At 36.5% G+C, this 16,765-nt stretch overlaps 1 pseudogene; it reads right to left on the bottom strand.

Annotated features, from left to right (window-relative positions):
* Nucleotides 1-4,703, bottom strand: part of LOC138873809 (uncharacterized) — a 10,422-nt pseudogene extending 5,719 nt beyond the window's left edge.
* Between the last annotated feature and the right edge of the window lie 12,062 nt (nucleotides 4,704-16,765).

The following is a 16,765-nucleotide window of genomic DNA, read 5'->3' as shown; positions in this document are numbered from 1 at the left end:
GGAAAATGAAACTCCCCACCTTGGAATAGAAATGATGTTTACTCTTTTGTCAACAAAAAAGTTATTATTCAGTAAATAGAGGATTTCCTAATTCTATTATTTTATCTATCAATCAGAAAAGCGAAGCGAGTTCCATTACGTATTGATTGGTGAGCTAATCAATATCAAATATGAAAGGGAAATCGTTAAATTATTCAATTATTATCTAATTGAATAATTTAAGAATAATTGAATTCTTTTTTCAAGTTGATTCAAATTATTCGAACGTTTTATTACTTATTTATTTTTGTTTGGCGTACAAAAAAACTTTTTGAATTCCCGGTAGAAAGAGATTTCGCTAATGAAAAAGCCTTTAATGCGATCGAATATCCCTTCCTTTTCCAAATATTTTTACGAATACGCTTTTTTGATGTCGAAGTGCGTTTTTTTGGAACTGCCATTTAGAAATTAAAAAATTACTCATTGTTATAGCTGGATGTGAAAGACATCTATTGTTCAAAACGAATTCTTTTTACTACTATTTATTTTCGAGCTAATAGTGTCGTCCTAAAATAAAACATTATCGAGATAGGCAAAAGATGTGTGAAAATTGCATAATACTGGAAATAAAAAAAGAAGGTCAATATGTGTTTTTTTCAAGTTTTTCTATTCCATAAAACATTCATAATTGTAAAAAAAAGGTTCTCTATTGACTGGTATCTTTATTTCACATTATTTTTGATTCATAAAATCTATACCTATAGAATTTGCTAATCGGCTGTTCTGTAGAAAGGAAATTAGTTGAACTTAATAAAAAGAAAAAATAAAATAAAGAATCCAAAAAATACTCGATTTCTATTTATGGTTCCACATTTCATTTACATGCAATAAAATACCTCGAAAGGTTTAAAGATAAGAACCGCATTTTTACTTCATGAAATGAAAAACTTGAATCCCCGTTCGATTCACTGGTCAAACTTGGAGAAAAATAGGCCTATTACCAAAGTCATCGTTTAATAGCTATTTTGCTTCAATTTCTTCTTTACAAATAAGAAATTGAAGATTTAGTTACGATTAGAAATCAACTTTCTATCTTCATCCATGGATCCTTTATTCATACTTATTCAATTGGAAGTATTGATCCAATTCCAAAATTATGTTTCGCAATTTCATAATCCAATTTTTCAATGTCTAAGTGACCCTTGGATACAAATCACGAGAATGTGTATTTGTTCTCGAATCTGTCATTGAGAGGAAAAGGATTAAATCCTTTTTAGAAATCAAGTTTTTGATCGGAATACGAATCAAACCGAAGGACCCTTTAACTATTTAAGGGATAATAGAACGAATCACACTTTTACCACTAAACTATACCCGCTACAATCCGATTATTGTATACAAATGCAACTTTTGTCGAACAGGGGAATTGTGGTAATCAAGATAGGATAAGATAGGGTCGTCACAGAATCATCCAAATTAGAGTGTTGATCTTTTTTCCTGGGGGGATTCCAATTTGATGAGATTTGGAAACGAGGGTTCATTTAAATAACTAAATTACAGAATTTAGTTTTATCTTTTCTTTTGCTGGAGGAGTTTTGATAGAGATACGGCTCGTCAAAACCACTAAAATCATAACATAAAAATGCATTGTGGAATACTCGAAAGCTTCTTTTTTTTAGTCCAGTAAGGTGGTAAACATAAAATAAAAAAGCAGAAAGAGAAATGAGACTTTTATTTTGATCGAATTTTCTATTTTATATATTTTATTTTACTTTTACAAAAAATGGGAATTTTTTCTTGTTGCTTGAATATTAACTATTCAATTAAAATGAAATATTACAACTATAACAGGCTTTTTAGTTTTCAAATTCAAATTCGTTGGAACAAAAGAGGCCCGGCTGGGTACTGACCAGACCAGGCCATGAGAATAAGAGGGTCCTTTCGAACAGGAAAGAAAAAAGATAAGTCTTTCTTTTTTAATTGAATCATCAACGATTTCAATGATCTAAAATAGATAAATACACCAAACAACAAATCCAATTTTTTTTTATGAGATGGATAAAAAAAGATTAATATAAGGTAAGATTTTCATTCTTATTCTTTTTTTTTTTTTCATCTGATTGATAAAATCCAAAGAATGGGGAGGGTTTCGTATCTATCAATTCGATCAAATAGACTGAGCAATTGTCACCGTTTATAGATATTGAAATGAATGCCTTCCCATTACTGATTAACTCCTATCTACCCCATTCTATGGGACTGATGCAGCATAAATCAAAAGAAAAGAGGGGGGTGTCCTAGTCTTTTTGATTTTTACGAAATGCGAGCTGTCTAGGCACAAAGCCAAACAAGTCCAGATTAAGTCAAGTTTTTGCTCCTATTTTTTGATATTTTAGCCTAACTCATTGATTAAGAATTAAGAGACTTAGTGAATTTAATTAGTACCAAAAATCCCCTCTTGGCGAAAAGTCAAGAAATCCACAAAAAAGAAAATGGAATCTAATTAGGCTAATTTAGGGGATAGAGAATACGAGATAGGGAATATAGATTCTTTCGCATCTCGATTCCGTTTTTGAAAAAAAAAATGATTCATCGAAGAAAAAAATCAGAAACAACAATCACATTCCAGCTAACATTTCGATTTTAAACAGAACATTGTTAAAAAAGCAATCTATATTCTCATAGAATATATATATGTTCTGGGACGGAAGGATTCGAACCTCCGAATAGCGGGACCAAAACCCGTTGCCTTACCACTTGGCCACGCCCCATTTAGATTTCTATTCGATACTAAGAAAGTATATTGCTTGTTTTGTTTGTTTGTCAACTCTAGTCCAAATATCTATAGAATAGATTAGATTGGTACTAGGATTTTGCGATGTTTTTGGTATGTGTAGATATAGAATTCAACTTAATTTATTGATCATTACATATAATTCAATTAAGATATTGTATGAAAATATGATTTTTTCGATTCTCCTTTGAGAAAAGGAGGATTTTTGATTGTTTTGAGTTAACCTTTGTTTAATATTTCTCAATAACCCATTTTTGCAGGTTTGTGAAATCTTGATAATTTAATTTTTTTTTGGTAGTAATTGGTTTGCTACTACTCAATATTTTTTTGACAATCAGTTATTTTTCAGATTACATTTTCTTGGGTGTCCCTTTTTGAATTTTTTATAAAAGCCTATGCTTTGTTTGGTGTTTGTTCTTCAAATTTGTTTCTGTGTTTCTATAACATTATTTAGATATGGTTCTCTGTTTTTAGATATTATATCTGTGTAACTATAACATTATTTGAGATTCTGCAATAATATTTTTTAGCTACTTAACCAGACAGGAAGGAAACCATAACGTAGCTCCAGACCACATAGAAAGAGAGCCACAGAACAAATGTCCAAATGTACAACAAAAGAATCTTCTGCCACTTTACACCTTGTTAATTAGTTTATTACTTATCCAAAAAGGAAGAAGATAAGTTTGTTTCAGGAATAATTGAGTTTGATGATAATACACTCTTAACTAGTGCAATTATATGTGGATTCTCATGGTTTCTATATACAATGAAGCAGCTATGGAAAATATTGATCATTGGTCAGCTTGCACGTCTTTCATTACTTGTCGGCATTTGGTATTCTAAAGATTTTAACTTTTATACAGGGAGTGCAAATAATTGTTGCAGTATTAGTGTAATTTAATATGTTCTGCCCAGGTGGGTGCAACACCCATAAGCAACTGTTGCACATATCATATACTATAGGCTATGCCACTGAAAACTCTAGTAAGCGAAAATATAGCTTCAATTAGGTTTGGTATTGCAGTCATACAATGTCATCTAGTGTTGTATAAGCTTAGCATTATCAAACATTGGGTCCATTACACCATTACTCAGATTAGAAGTTTCTCCTCAGATCCATACTTGGCAGGAACATTCTAACTCTCAAGGATTTGTGTAATTATTTATTTTTTATATAAGAAATCATCTTTACTTCATTTTGTTTAGATTGTCTATGGGTGAATTTTCATTGGAGCCTTGTTGTTGTAGCATTTAAATTATTCTTGGTTCCTTTTGGTTTTTCAGTGCTCTTATCTTAATTCGGGAAACTTTCTTCTTTATGTTAAACAGAGAAGAAGAAAATATGTGTATTTGGATATTAGTATTGCATCTCATTGCAATTCTTAGTCGTGTTATGGGATATCTTTTGCATACCACAATTACTTAAAGTTTGTCATAATAATAAAAATAACTGAGAATTTGTGTTCTGTATTTGAGGTGATTAGAATAGAATTATGGTATATGTTTTTTTAGACAGAGTAATGTGCATACCATGTTACTTCTATACAACAGTTATGGTCTTAATTTCTTAGTGCATTTGTACTGGGCAATGAGTCATGATAGCAGAGAAATAGTAATCAAGTCCTTTTGTTATATTTCTAGTCGAGTCATGATAATATTGCTTATATGATACAAAATTTAGAATTCGGGCTTCTTCCTCCTTACTCAGTTCGTTTTTTCTAAAAGGTTATGTGCATCTTAGAGTACTTTCATTATCTTTTATATTTTTTCTAATATGATTCTTATGTAATCTCCAAGGTTATGGTACCTAGTAAGCAGTGGATACAAGTTGTCGATAGACTTGATGAAGCCTACTTAAATGGGGTGCAAACTTTTTTGTATTATGCTTTTAGAAGAACAGGAGAAATGTGTGAAATACCATGTCCATGTGTCAAATGCTTTAACACAACTTTAGGAACACGTGAGATTGTAGCTGCACATTTGAAAGTATATGGAATAATTCAAAATTATACTTTTTGGTATCTTCATGGAGAAGTTTTAGGTGAGCCACAATCTGAATGTGAAGATGAATATGATGACGAAGTAGAGGAGTGTGAGAGTGATGATGAAATACGAGAAATTTTGAGTGATTTATATCCTAATATTGATGGAGGCACTACGAGCATTGGTTCTAATGACTTCCTTGAAGAAGAACCGAGTATTGAAGCAAAAACATTTTACGGCTTATTGGAGGATTTTGAGAAACCACTATATCAAAATTCTAAATGTTCAAAGCTTTCTACTTTGATTAAATTGCTTCACATAAAAAGTATTGGTCGTTAGAGTAATGAGTCATTTACAATGTTATTGAAAATGTTAAAGGATGAATTATTGCCTGATGGAGCTAACTTGCCAGGTTCATATTATGAGGCAAATAAGGTAATTCGATATCTCGGGCTTTCTTACCAAAAGATTGATGCTTGTAAAAATAATTGCATGTTATATATGAAAGAGGATATGTCACACCTCCTTTTTCCGCGCCCGAGGGGCGCAGGGGAGTTTTTTCCAATTAAAGGACAACCGAAACGGGATTGGTTTATTTATTTCAGAGTCGCCACTTGGGAGATTTATGGTGTCCCAAGTCACCAATTTTAATCCCGAATCGAGGAAAAGAATGACTCTATATTACAGTCTGCGTACCAGAAATCTAGATAAGGAATTCTGTTAACCCGGGAGAAGGTGTTAGGCATTCCCGAGTTTCGTGGTTCTAGCACGGTCGCTCAACTGTTATATTTGGCTTATTTATCTGATTTTTAATACAATATGAACTTATGTGCAAATTTATCTTTTAACCGCTTTATTATTATTGTTTTTATAAGAATGTGAACATCGCTTAAAATATATCTTTGGACTGTGTCACATGAAATGCACCCACAATCCGAAACATATTTTATTTGATGTTTTAGGATTTGGATTTGGGTCGCATGAAATGCACACCCGAGCTTAAGAAAGTAAATTATTAAACACGCGCCTAAAGAGACTATCGCGTTATTATTTTGCGGAGGCCGCGAAATTCGCTAAACGACCCTCCTGAATTCTAAGTAATTTTAAACAAGTATTTACTGAGGGCCCCGCAATTTGTATTTTTATTCGGCGAGGCTCATCTCATTCTTATTTTTTAAAGAATTTGCAACGTCATGGAAATGCATCTCGGGCCACGCCACAATCAATGCGCCCGTGACTAGAGACATATTTCGACTCCGTTGAGATTTGGATTTGGGTCACATAAATGTGCACCCGAGCTTAGGGAGATAACATTATTAAAGGCGCGCCTAAAGCAACTAGCGCATTATTATTTTGGGGTAGGGCCGTGAAATTTGCTAAACGACCCATCCCGGAATCTAAGTATTTAATACATATACTTTGTGAGGGCCCCGCAATTTGTCCCTTTCATTTGGCGAGGCTCGTCTCATTTTATTTTTTTTATTATTATTATTTATTTTTATTTTTATTTTTTATTTTATTTTTAAAGGGATGCCATTTTTACGCTTTTAACCATACTAAACCTTACAGCTTCTTTACAACTAAAATCTCATAACTTGTTAGAGGTTTAATAAAAGAGTTTTAGCGAATGAGTATTTCGGGATTAGTAATAACATGTACTAATAATAATTTTTTTGAATGAACTAAGCGAAGTAAAGGACGAACAAATTAACGTCAAACTTGTGTCATAGAACAACTAGTCAAACTTAATTAAACGTCATCAAATAAATAAGAATAACATAATATGAGAATGAACCAAAATGCAGACAATGAAACATAGGCAGAAAATTTCCATACCAATTTTTATATTGCATCTCAAACATTCAACGTAAGTTTATTTATCTAATACATCGAGGTTTACTAACCTTAGCACCTCGACCAACTCAGAGCGACAAACACGATTCCGACGGAACTTAAGCCGGACCTTTCTGAACGAAGAACAACGACGGAACCTCGGACAGCGCCTCGACGTACCGGACCTCGACGAACCAAAGACGACCTCGATGAAATAGAAAGCTTGGCCGAAAAACTGTTGCTGCTGCCGGATTTTTCGAGAGGTTAGATGCTGCTGGATTTTCGACGCAGCAGGTTGGCGCAAGAAATGCAACAGGAAGGGGTCGTTTGGATGCGAAGAAGGAGGAGCTATGGAGTGTCGTTTGTGCAGTGACGACGCAACAACAATGGTGGGTCGTTTGTGCAGTGACGACGGGGTGCGAGGATGGTTTGACATGAGGAAGTGGAGGTTTCACGTTATGGCGTCGGGGGTGTGGTGACGAAAGGTTGCTGGGCTTCGAACGTTGGGGGGGTGCGACTGGAGGTGGAGAAATCTGTTTGTGGTGGTGTTAGGGTGGTGTTTGACGATGATGGGGCTGCCGGGGAAGGTCGTTTGGTTTGGACGCTGCGAGGATGAGGGTCCTCGTGGGTTCTCGACGTTGGGGGAGGGCAGTAGGTTTTTCTGGGTTTTGCTCCAGGAGGAAGACGGAGGAACAGTAGTCGAAGAGCAGCTGGGAGGTTTGTAGATGGTTTGGGGTCTGTTTAGTGGTGACGGGGAGTGGTTGTTTCCGGCGAGAAGGAAGTGGGGAATGGAGTTTGTGGTCGTGAGGGTGTGGGGAAGGTGACGGGGTCCTCCTTTCACAGTAGGGTTTTTTGCTTCTTCTCCGTTTGAAGAAGAAGCGTGAACAGTAGTATATGTTTTCCAAAAATCTCCTAAAGTCCGTCCCCCTCTTCTGTTCCTTTCTTTCTTCTTTATGAAGAAGAAAAGGGAACAGTACCCCTTTTTCCCATTTTTTAAAAGTCCCCCCATCCCTCAAAGTCTGTCCGTGTTTTGTAATGCTTTGCCCATGAAAATGAGCCCCACGCGTGGTGGGGTTCGAGGCATATGTCCCCCACGCGTGGTGGGGTTCCCCACGTGTCCTGGACACGGTTTATTATGGGCTAGGTCCGAAAATTAGGCCTAAAACCGGGTAGTTTGAACCCGAATATTATTCTTTTGCCCGGACCCGAGAAATAGAAACACGTTGCTTAACTAGTCCTATGTAAGCAAAATAACTACCAAAAATAAGACTAGTATTTAAACAAAACTATATCTTTTTAAATATTTTTCAAGGTTTAAAATAGCTACAAAATATTAATAAAACTATTTTTTGTAATTTTCGTTTTTAAATATTAAGATAAAATATGAGGTAATATTTTTGTATTTTTTCAAAGTTAAAAATGCCTATAAAACTTTAATAGAATTATTATTTTTGTATTTTTTCGAAATTATATAAGGTATAAAAATAAAGTGCAATTTTTGTATTTTTCAAGTTTATGAGAAATACATAAACTAAAATTTATATATATATTTTTTGTAATTTTTCTTTTTGCAACGAAATAAAGTAAAAATAGTTAAAATAGCTATACTAGACCCAATTTCACATATTCACACTAAAATGTGAAAATTCTCGGGGAGGGTCAAAAATCACGTGCTTACAGCTGCCCCTCTTTGACTGGAAACACGAAGAGTTTTCCGACAAAGAACGACTAGACGTGTTTTTGACCCGACCATTACTTGGACGGACTACACTTAAGGAAAGGGAGGGAATGTGACCGAGCCCTGGTATCTGAGCTGCCTACATATCCTTGGTTATACAGGAATCAGGCCACGTGTAGTTCGGGAATGAGAGAGAGATGGCAGAGTTGTACCGAGGTGAAGAGCCGATCGAGGTTCCGTTCCGTTGAGGTTCCGGTCCGCGGTCCTGTCATTACAACAAAAATGAAAACTGAAAAAGACTAATTAAGCCTATCAGCTACTAGTTACAAGGATTCCTATCTTTAAGTCTTCTGAAACTTGGTCTTGAGTCTTGAATGGTGCTTCATACAGACTTTGGATTTGAACCTTGATACTTGCTAGTTGTAGGCGCTAGTTCTTGAGCAGACCACATTTGTTCTCCACTTCCGTATTTCGGATTCATTCATTTTTCTCTTTTTTCTTTTTCTTCTTTTTTTTTTTTTTTTGTGACTAGCTTTTGTTGACCCTCTCAGACTGTTGACTCGCATTCTTGGGGTGAGATTCTTGTTGCTTCTATCTTGGATTGAGTGCTGGGGATTTTTGTTGTAATCCTTCTGCTCTCCAGTGGGTCACTGCTTGATTTTGAAAAATGTTTTCTCCGTTCCGCAGGCGGGTCCCTGACAATCAAAACAAACAAAACAAACAAAATTTCCTAACCCAGTTTGTACTGGGAAGGTTTGTGAGTCGTTAGCAAAATTGTAACTCACTGACACTGCTGATGCAATGATGAGAGTGAACTAAAGGCTAGGATGTGCATCTCCTATGAGTAAAACCAAAACTCTTGCTAGCAAATGTGTCTGCTAAAATAAAAACCTCAACGACTCAAACTAGAAAGTGTGTCTTCTATGGTTGAATCGGAATGAGCTAAACTAGGAAGTGCGTCTCCTAAGGGTGAAAACTTTAGTGACTAGAAACTAGGAAGTGCGTCTCCTATGAATAAAATCTTGATTAGGAAGTGCGTCTCCTACGGGTAAAACTAAACTTTGAGGAAGTGTGTCTCCTGGGGGTACAATAAACTTAGGAAGTGCGTCTCCTATAGGTACAATAAACTTAGGAAGTGCGTCTCCTATTGGGGATAACTGTTCTTAGGAAGTGCGTCTCCTACTGGGTGAAACTATTCTTAGGAAGTGCGTCTCCTATTGGTACAATGGATCTAGGAAGTGCGTCTCCTATTGGTAAAACTTAGCTTAGGAAGTGCGTCTCCTATTGGTGAAATCAACTTAGGAAGTGCGTCTCCTATTGGTGAACCTATTCTTAGGAAGTGCGTCTCCTAATGGTAAAACTGAACTTAGGAAGTGCGTCTCCTATTGGTAGAACTAAACTTAGGAAGTGCGTCTCCTATGGGTGAAATGAACTTAGGAAGTGCGTCTCCTATGGTGAAACTGAACTTTAGGAAGTGCGTCTCCTATGGTGAAACTGACTTAGGAAGTGCGTCTCCTATTGATGAAAAAACTTTAGGAAGTGCGTCTCCTATGGGTAGAACTGAACTTAGGAAGTGCGTCTCCTATGGTAAAACTGAACTTAGGAGGAAATGCATCTCCTATGGGTGAAACTGAAACAAACCTAGGAGGAAATGCATCTCCTATGGGTAAAACTAAAACTTAGGAGGAAATGCATCTCCTATGGGTAAAGACGTGGAATGTATGCCTCTATTATCTGGGCGGGCTCCCAATTTCAACACTTGAAATAAAAGACTGAATGTATGCCTCTGTTATCTGGGCGGGCTCCCAATTTCAACACTTAAAATTAAAGACTGAATGTATTCCTCTGTTATTATGGGCGAGCTCCCAATTTCAACACTTAAAATAAAAGACTGAATGTATTCCTCTGTTATTATGGGCGGGCTCCCAATTTCAACACTTGAAAGTAAAAACTGAATGTATGCCTCTGTTATCTGGGCGGGCTCCCAATTTCAACACTTAAAAAATAAAAAGACTGAATGTATGCCTCTGTTATCTGGGCGGGCTCCCAATTTCAACACTTAAAATAAAAGACTGAATGTATGCCTCTATTATCTGGGCGGGCTCCCAATTTCAACACTTAAAAGTAAAGACTGAAACCAACATATCCTATTTGAGGGCGGATGAACCCAACATATCCTATTTGAGGGCGGATGAACCCAACAGATCCTATTTGAGGGCGGATGAACCCAACATATCCTATTTGAGGGCGGATGAACCCAACATATCCTATATAACAAACTAACAAGACATTTTTTATTTTCAAAATTTCGTCAGAGTTTCGACTCTACTAGGACTTCTATGCTGTTATTTTCTCCTTTTTTCACGATTTTCTTATATGTGGAAAATGATGACAACATAAAAAAAAAAATTGGATTTTCTTGCTTTGTTTTTATTTGTAATTTTATTTTTTATATTTATTATTTCTTTCAAAAATGTGGCATGGGAGACATAACGATTTCCAAGACTTCTTGGATTCCGCAAATGCTCCCCATGCGCTTTTCCCAACATATGAAGCGTGGGGGACATATGGGAATTCCAAGACTTCTTGGATTCCACAAATGTTCCCCATGTGCTTTCCCAAAAAGCAAGCGTGGGGGACATAGGGAATTCCAAGGCTTCTTGGATTCCACAAATGTTCCCCATGCTTTGATTAATATAATAGCATGCTTAATAAAAAAATCGTGCAACTTTCTTATTTAACGTGATCAGCATGATAAGAAGTGTCATTTGTCCGCAAATATCATTGGTCCGCCAAATGACTCATTCACCCTTGAATAAATATAACATGTAGCACATAGGATGCCAAAGATGGTCTATTATTTTCAGGTTGCTTGTCCTAGACGGACCCAACCCCTGTGTTGAGTCCCCTAAGTCAAATGCACATGATGCAAATAAACGTTCCTACTAGGGATCCGGCATGTGGCTTTGTTATACTAAGTTCATAACCTGGGTATTTGTTCTAGACCTGGCTTACCCGAGCGGACAACTCGAGCCAAGGATGGGAGCTGTGTACCGGTAACCAAAAGGCCATCCGATTTTGCAACTCCTCCGAATCCTCGTTCTATTTTGGCATATGACACTAACAGAAAGAAGCCACGACCAGCGTGCGCTCCTCAAGAGAGAAGAGAAGGGTTTCGGCACAGTTTATATGTACAGTTCAAACAATATCAAAGCAGTAAAAGCAGCATTTAGCACATTAGGCTCGAAACATGTAATCAAATCAGATAATAAATAAAGCCAAATAATAACAATTACACTAAGCTCGAATTCTTAACCCTGAACCAGTGGTTCTGGGTTATATTCCCCAGCGGAGTCGCCAGAGCTGTCACACCTCCTTTTTCCGCGCCCGAGGGGGCAAGGGAGTTTTTTCCAATTAAAGGACAACCGAAACGGGATTGGTTTATTTATTTCAGAGTCGCCACTTGGGAGATTTAGGGTGTCCCAAGTCACCAATTTTAATCCCGAATCGAGGAAAAGAATGACTCTATATTACAGTCTGCGTACCAGAAATCTAGATAAGGAATTCTGTTAACCCGGGAGAAGGTGTTAGGCATTCCCGAGTTCCGTGGTTCTAGCACGGTCGCTCAACTGTTATATTTGGCTTATTTATCTGATTTTTAATACAATATGAACTTATGTGCAAATTTATCTTTTAACCGCTTTATTATTATTGTTTTTATAAGAATGTGAACATCGCTTAAAATATATCTTTGGACTGTGTCACATGAAATGCACCCACAATCCGAAACATATTTTATTTGATGTTTTAGGATTTGGATTTGGGTCGCATGAAATGCACACCCGAGCTTAAGAAAGTAAATTATTAAACACGCGCCTAAAGAGACTATCGCGTTATTATTTTGCGGAGGCCGCGAAATTCGCTAAACGACCCTCCTGAATTCTAAGTAATTTTAAACAAGTATTTACTGAGGGCCCCGCAATTTGTATTTTTATTCGGCGAGGCTCATCTCATTCTTATTTTTTAAAGAATTTGCAACGTCATGGAAATGCATCTCGGGCCACGCCACAATCAATGCGCCCGTGACTAGAGACATATTTCGACTCCGTTGAGATTTGGATTTGGGTCACATAAATGTGCACCCGAGCTTAGGGAGATAACATTATTAAAGGCGCGCCTAAAGCAACTAGCGCATTATTATTTTGGGGTAGGGCCGTGAAATTTGCTAAACGACCCATCCCGGAATCTAAGTATTTAATACATATACTTTGTGAGGGCCCCGCAATTTGTCCCTTTCATTTGGCGAGGCTCGTCTCATTTTTTTTTTATTATTATTATTTATTTATTTATTATTTTATTTTTTTTATTTTTAAAGGGATGCCATTTTTACGCTTTTAACCATACTAAACCTTACAGCTTCTTTACAACTAAAATCTCATAACTTGTTAGAGGTTTAATAAAAGAGTTTTAGCGAATGAGTATTTCGGGATTAGTAATAACATGTACTAATAATAATTTTTTTGAATGAACTAAGCGAAGTAAAGGACGAACAAATTAACGTCAAACTTGTGTCATAGAACAACTAGTCAAACTTAATTAAACGTCATCAAATAAATAAGAATAACATAACATGAGAATGAACCAAAATGCAGACAATGAAACATAGGAAGAAAATTTCCATATCAATTTTTATATTGCATCTCAAACATTCAACGTAAGTTTATTTATCTAATACATCGAGGTTTACTAACCTTAGCACCTCGACCAACTCAGAGCGACAAACACGATTCCGACGGAACTTAAGCCGGACCTTTCTGAACGAAGAACAACGACGGAACCTCGGACAGCGCCTCGACGTACCGGACCTCGACGAACCAAAGACGACCTCGATGAAATAGAAAGCTTGGCCGAAAAACTGTTGCTGCTGCCGGATTTTTCGAGAGGTTAGCTGCTGCTGGATTTTCGACGCAGCAGGTTGGCGCAAGAAATGCAACAGGAAGGGGTCGTTTGGATGCGAAGAAGGAGGAGCTATGGAGTGTCGTTTGTGCAGTGACGACGCAGCAACAATGGTGGGTCGTTTGTGTAGTGACGACGGGGTGCGAGGATGGTTTGACGTGAGGAAGTGGAGGTTTCACGTTATGGCGTCGGGGGTGTGGTGATGAAAGGTTGTTGGGCTTCGAACGTTGGGGGGGGGTGCGACTGGAGGTGGAGAAATCTGTTTGTGGTGGTGTTAGGGTGGTGTTTGACGATGATGGGGCTGCCGGGGAAGGTCGTTTGGTTTGGACGCTGCGAGGATGAGGGTCCTCGTGGGTTCTCGACGCTGGGGGGGGGGGGGGCAGTAGGTTTTTCTGGGTTTTGCTCCAGGAGGAAGACGGAGGAACAGTAGTCGAAGAGCAGCTGAGAGGTTTGTAGATGGTTTGGGGTCTGTTTAGTGGTGACGGGGAGTGGTTGTTTCCGGCGAGAAGGAAGTGGGGAATGGAGTTTGTGGTCGTGAGGGTGTGGGGAAGGTGACGGGGTCCTCCTTTCACAGTAGGGTTTTTTGCTTCTTCTCCGTTTGAAGAAGAAGCGTGAACAGTAGTATATGTTTTCCAAAAATCTCCTAAAGTCCGTCCCCCTCTTCTGTTCCTTTCTTTCTTCTTTATGAAGAAGAAAAGGGAACAGTACCCCTTTTTCCCATTTTTTAAAAGTCCCCCCATCCCTCAAAGTCTGTCCGTGTTTTGTAATGCTTTGCCCATGAAAATGAGCCCCACGCGTGGTGGGGTTCGAGGCATATGTCCCCCACGCGTGGTGGGGTTCCCCACGTGTCCTGGACACGGTTTATTATGGGCTAGGTCCGAAAATTAGGCCTAAAACCGGGTAGTTTGAACCCGAATATTATTCTTTTGCCCGGACCCGAGAAATAGAAACACGTTGCTTAACTAGTCCTATGTAAGCAAAATAACTACCAAAAATAAGACTAGTATTTAAACAAAACTATATCTTTTTAAATATTTTTCAAGGTTTAAAATAGCTACAAAATATTAATAAAACTATTTTTTGTAATTTTCGTTTTTAAATATTAAGATAAAATATGAGGTAATATTTTTGTATTTTTTCAAAGTTAAAAATGCCTATAAAACTTTAATAGAATTATTATTTTTGTATTTTTTCGAAATTATATAAGGTATAAAAATAAAGTGCAATTTTTGTATTTTTCAAGTTTATGAGAAATACATAAACTAAAATTTATATATATATTTTTTGAAATTTTTCTTTTTGCAACGAAATAAAGTAAAAATAGTTAAAATAGCTATACTAGACCCAATTTCACATATTCACACTAAAATGTGAAAATTCTCGGGGAGGGTCAAAAATCACGTGCTTACAGGATAAACTGCTTGAATCATGCAAAGTTTATGGGGTGTCTAGACGAAAATTGGATAAACATAGCGGGGAAACAAGGAATAAAAATGGTAAAAAGGTAGCATCAAAGACTTTACACTATTTTCCATTAAAGCCTAGACTTTAGAGGTTGTTCATGTCTTCAAAGACATCTTCTCTAATGACATGGCATCAAGATGAAAGAGTTGATGATAGAACGATGAGGCACCCAGCTGATTCAATGGCGTGGAAGTCTTTTGATGAACTTCATCCCTCATTTGCAGCTGAACCTCGTAATGTTCGGCTTGGACTTGTTAGTGATGGGTTTCAGCCATTTCGAAATTCAAAAACACCATATAGCATTTGGCCTGTGGTACTTATCCCTTATAATTTACCATCTTGGTTGTGTATGAAGCAAGAAAATTTTATTTTGTCAATGCTTATTCCAGGTCCAGATAGTCTTGGAGATGCAATTGATGTTTATCTTCAACCCTTGATAGACGAATTGAAGGAGCTATGGGAAATTGGTATTGAGACCTTTGATGCATCAACCAAACAGAATTTTAAGTTGCACGCTTCATTGTTATGGACAATCAATGACTTTCCAGCATATGAAAATTTATCTGGATGGAGCACAAAAGGAAAATTGGCATGCATGTGTTGTAACAAAGACACTTCCTCAATTAGATTGGCTAATAGTAAGAAGCAATGTTTTATAGGTCATTGGCGTTAACTGGTCGCTATATATATTCTGGGACCAGAATTAGGCTTTTAAGGACCATTTTTCTCGTCTCTAAAAGTCATTTTTCTTGTAGTGGTAGTTGTTGTACAACATCAATCCTAACGTATATGAGAGATCAATACAAAGGGTTTAAAGGTGGGATTAGGGATAACGAAACCTTGGTGCGATCCGAGTGAGTCGTACTTAACGCCAGGTAGCGTAATTCGGGAGAATATATCTAGTAAATTGTGGTAATTACTCGGAAGAGAATTACAACACTCAGAGCGCTCATGATTGGTAGAGAAAACTTAAGCAAATTTATAGGAAACGTAGCGGAAAAGACTCCGACAATAGGGGAAATCATAACTCTAGACCCCTTAATCTTGTCTCCAATCCTTATCCTTGTTAATTGATAGTTTTACTGCTTTCTAGTATGGGAAAATACCTTAAAATCTCCCTAAACTTAACATGGATTATTAGTTACAGCCTTAAACTGTTCGTGGTCTTAATTACCCCACTCAACTTGGCCTTTTGAGAGCCATTACCCCCTGGACGCTGATGGCAAAGAGTGTGGGTGCACTCGTCTGCCACATGGATTTTTTCCGTATATGTGGCATTTTTTTGAAAAATAAAATATATTTTTACCTTTTTAAGTATATTACTTCTTTAAATAATTTTTTCGAATATAATTTATGATAAAACTTGGATAGAACTACATTATTTAGGCTAAATTTTTTATTGGCTAAAAATAATACAATTTTAGTTAATCTTTTTTTTAATTTAACCTGAAAATAAAGATTTATAAAATTAAAATAAATAGTGAAGGCATCTAAAAAGTTATAAAAATACATAGTTTGAAATGAATTATTTTGGCTATAATTTTTTATATAGCTCTAAATTATAGTGTTCTAAGAATATATTTTTGTACAGATTTTACTTGAAAAATTAAAAATACAGAGTTAAAACCCCCCTCAAAAGAAGAATATTTATCTTTACCGTGTATTTTTACACAATGACTATTTATTTCACCTGTATATTTTACACAATGACTATTTATTTCAAAAGAGACAACAATCAGTGTTGATTAACTTGTCATGGTAAAAAAAAAAGGTTAATATTTGCACCAAATTATCCATTAACGTACACTATAGATCATTTTTCTGTACATTGGTAATGCAAAAAATTTCTAAAAAACTGTCAATTTATCATATGATACTAGTATGCTTATTATCATTTTTATATATTATACAGTTATAGCTCTCAGAATTTAAAAGTTTAATAGGGGTTGAGAGTTAGCTTATCACCTTTCCCTTTTCCCATCCGGTGGATTAAGGGACAGGTGCCAGCAAGAGCACATGAAGTTCCGGTTTTCACGTAGAGGGTGGGTAAATCTTATTATTGTTACTTGTACTGC

This window comes from Nicotiana sylvestris, chromosome 7 (assembly GCF_000393655.2).
Source record: "Nicotiana sylvestris chromosome 7, ASM39365v2, whole genome shotgun sequence".
NCBI lineage: Eukaryota > Viridiplantae > Streptophyta > Magnoliopsida > Solanales > Solanaceae > Nicotiana > Nicotiana sylvestris.
The sequence above is the reverse complement of the archived record's forward strand: the minus strand, read 5'-3'. Positions and strand labels throughout refer to the sequence as shown.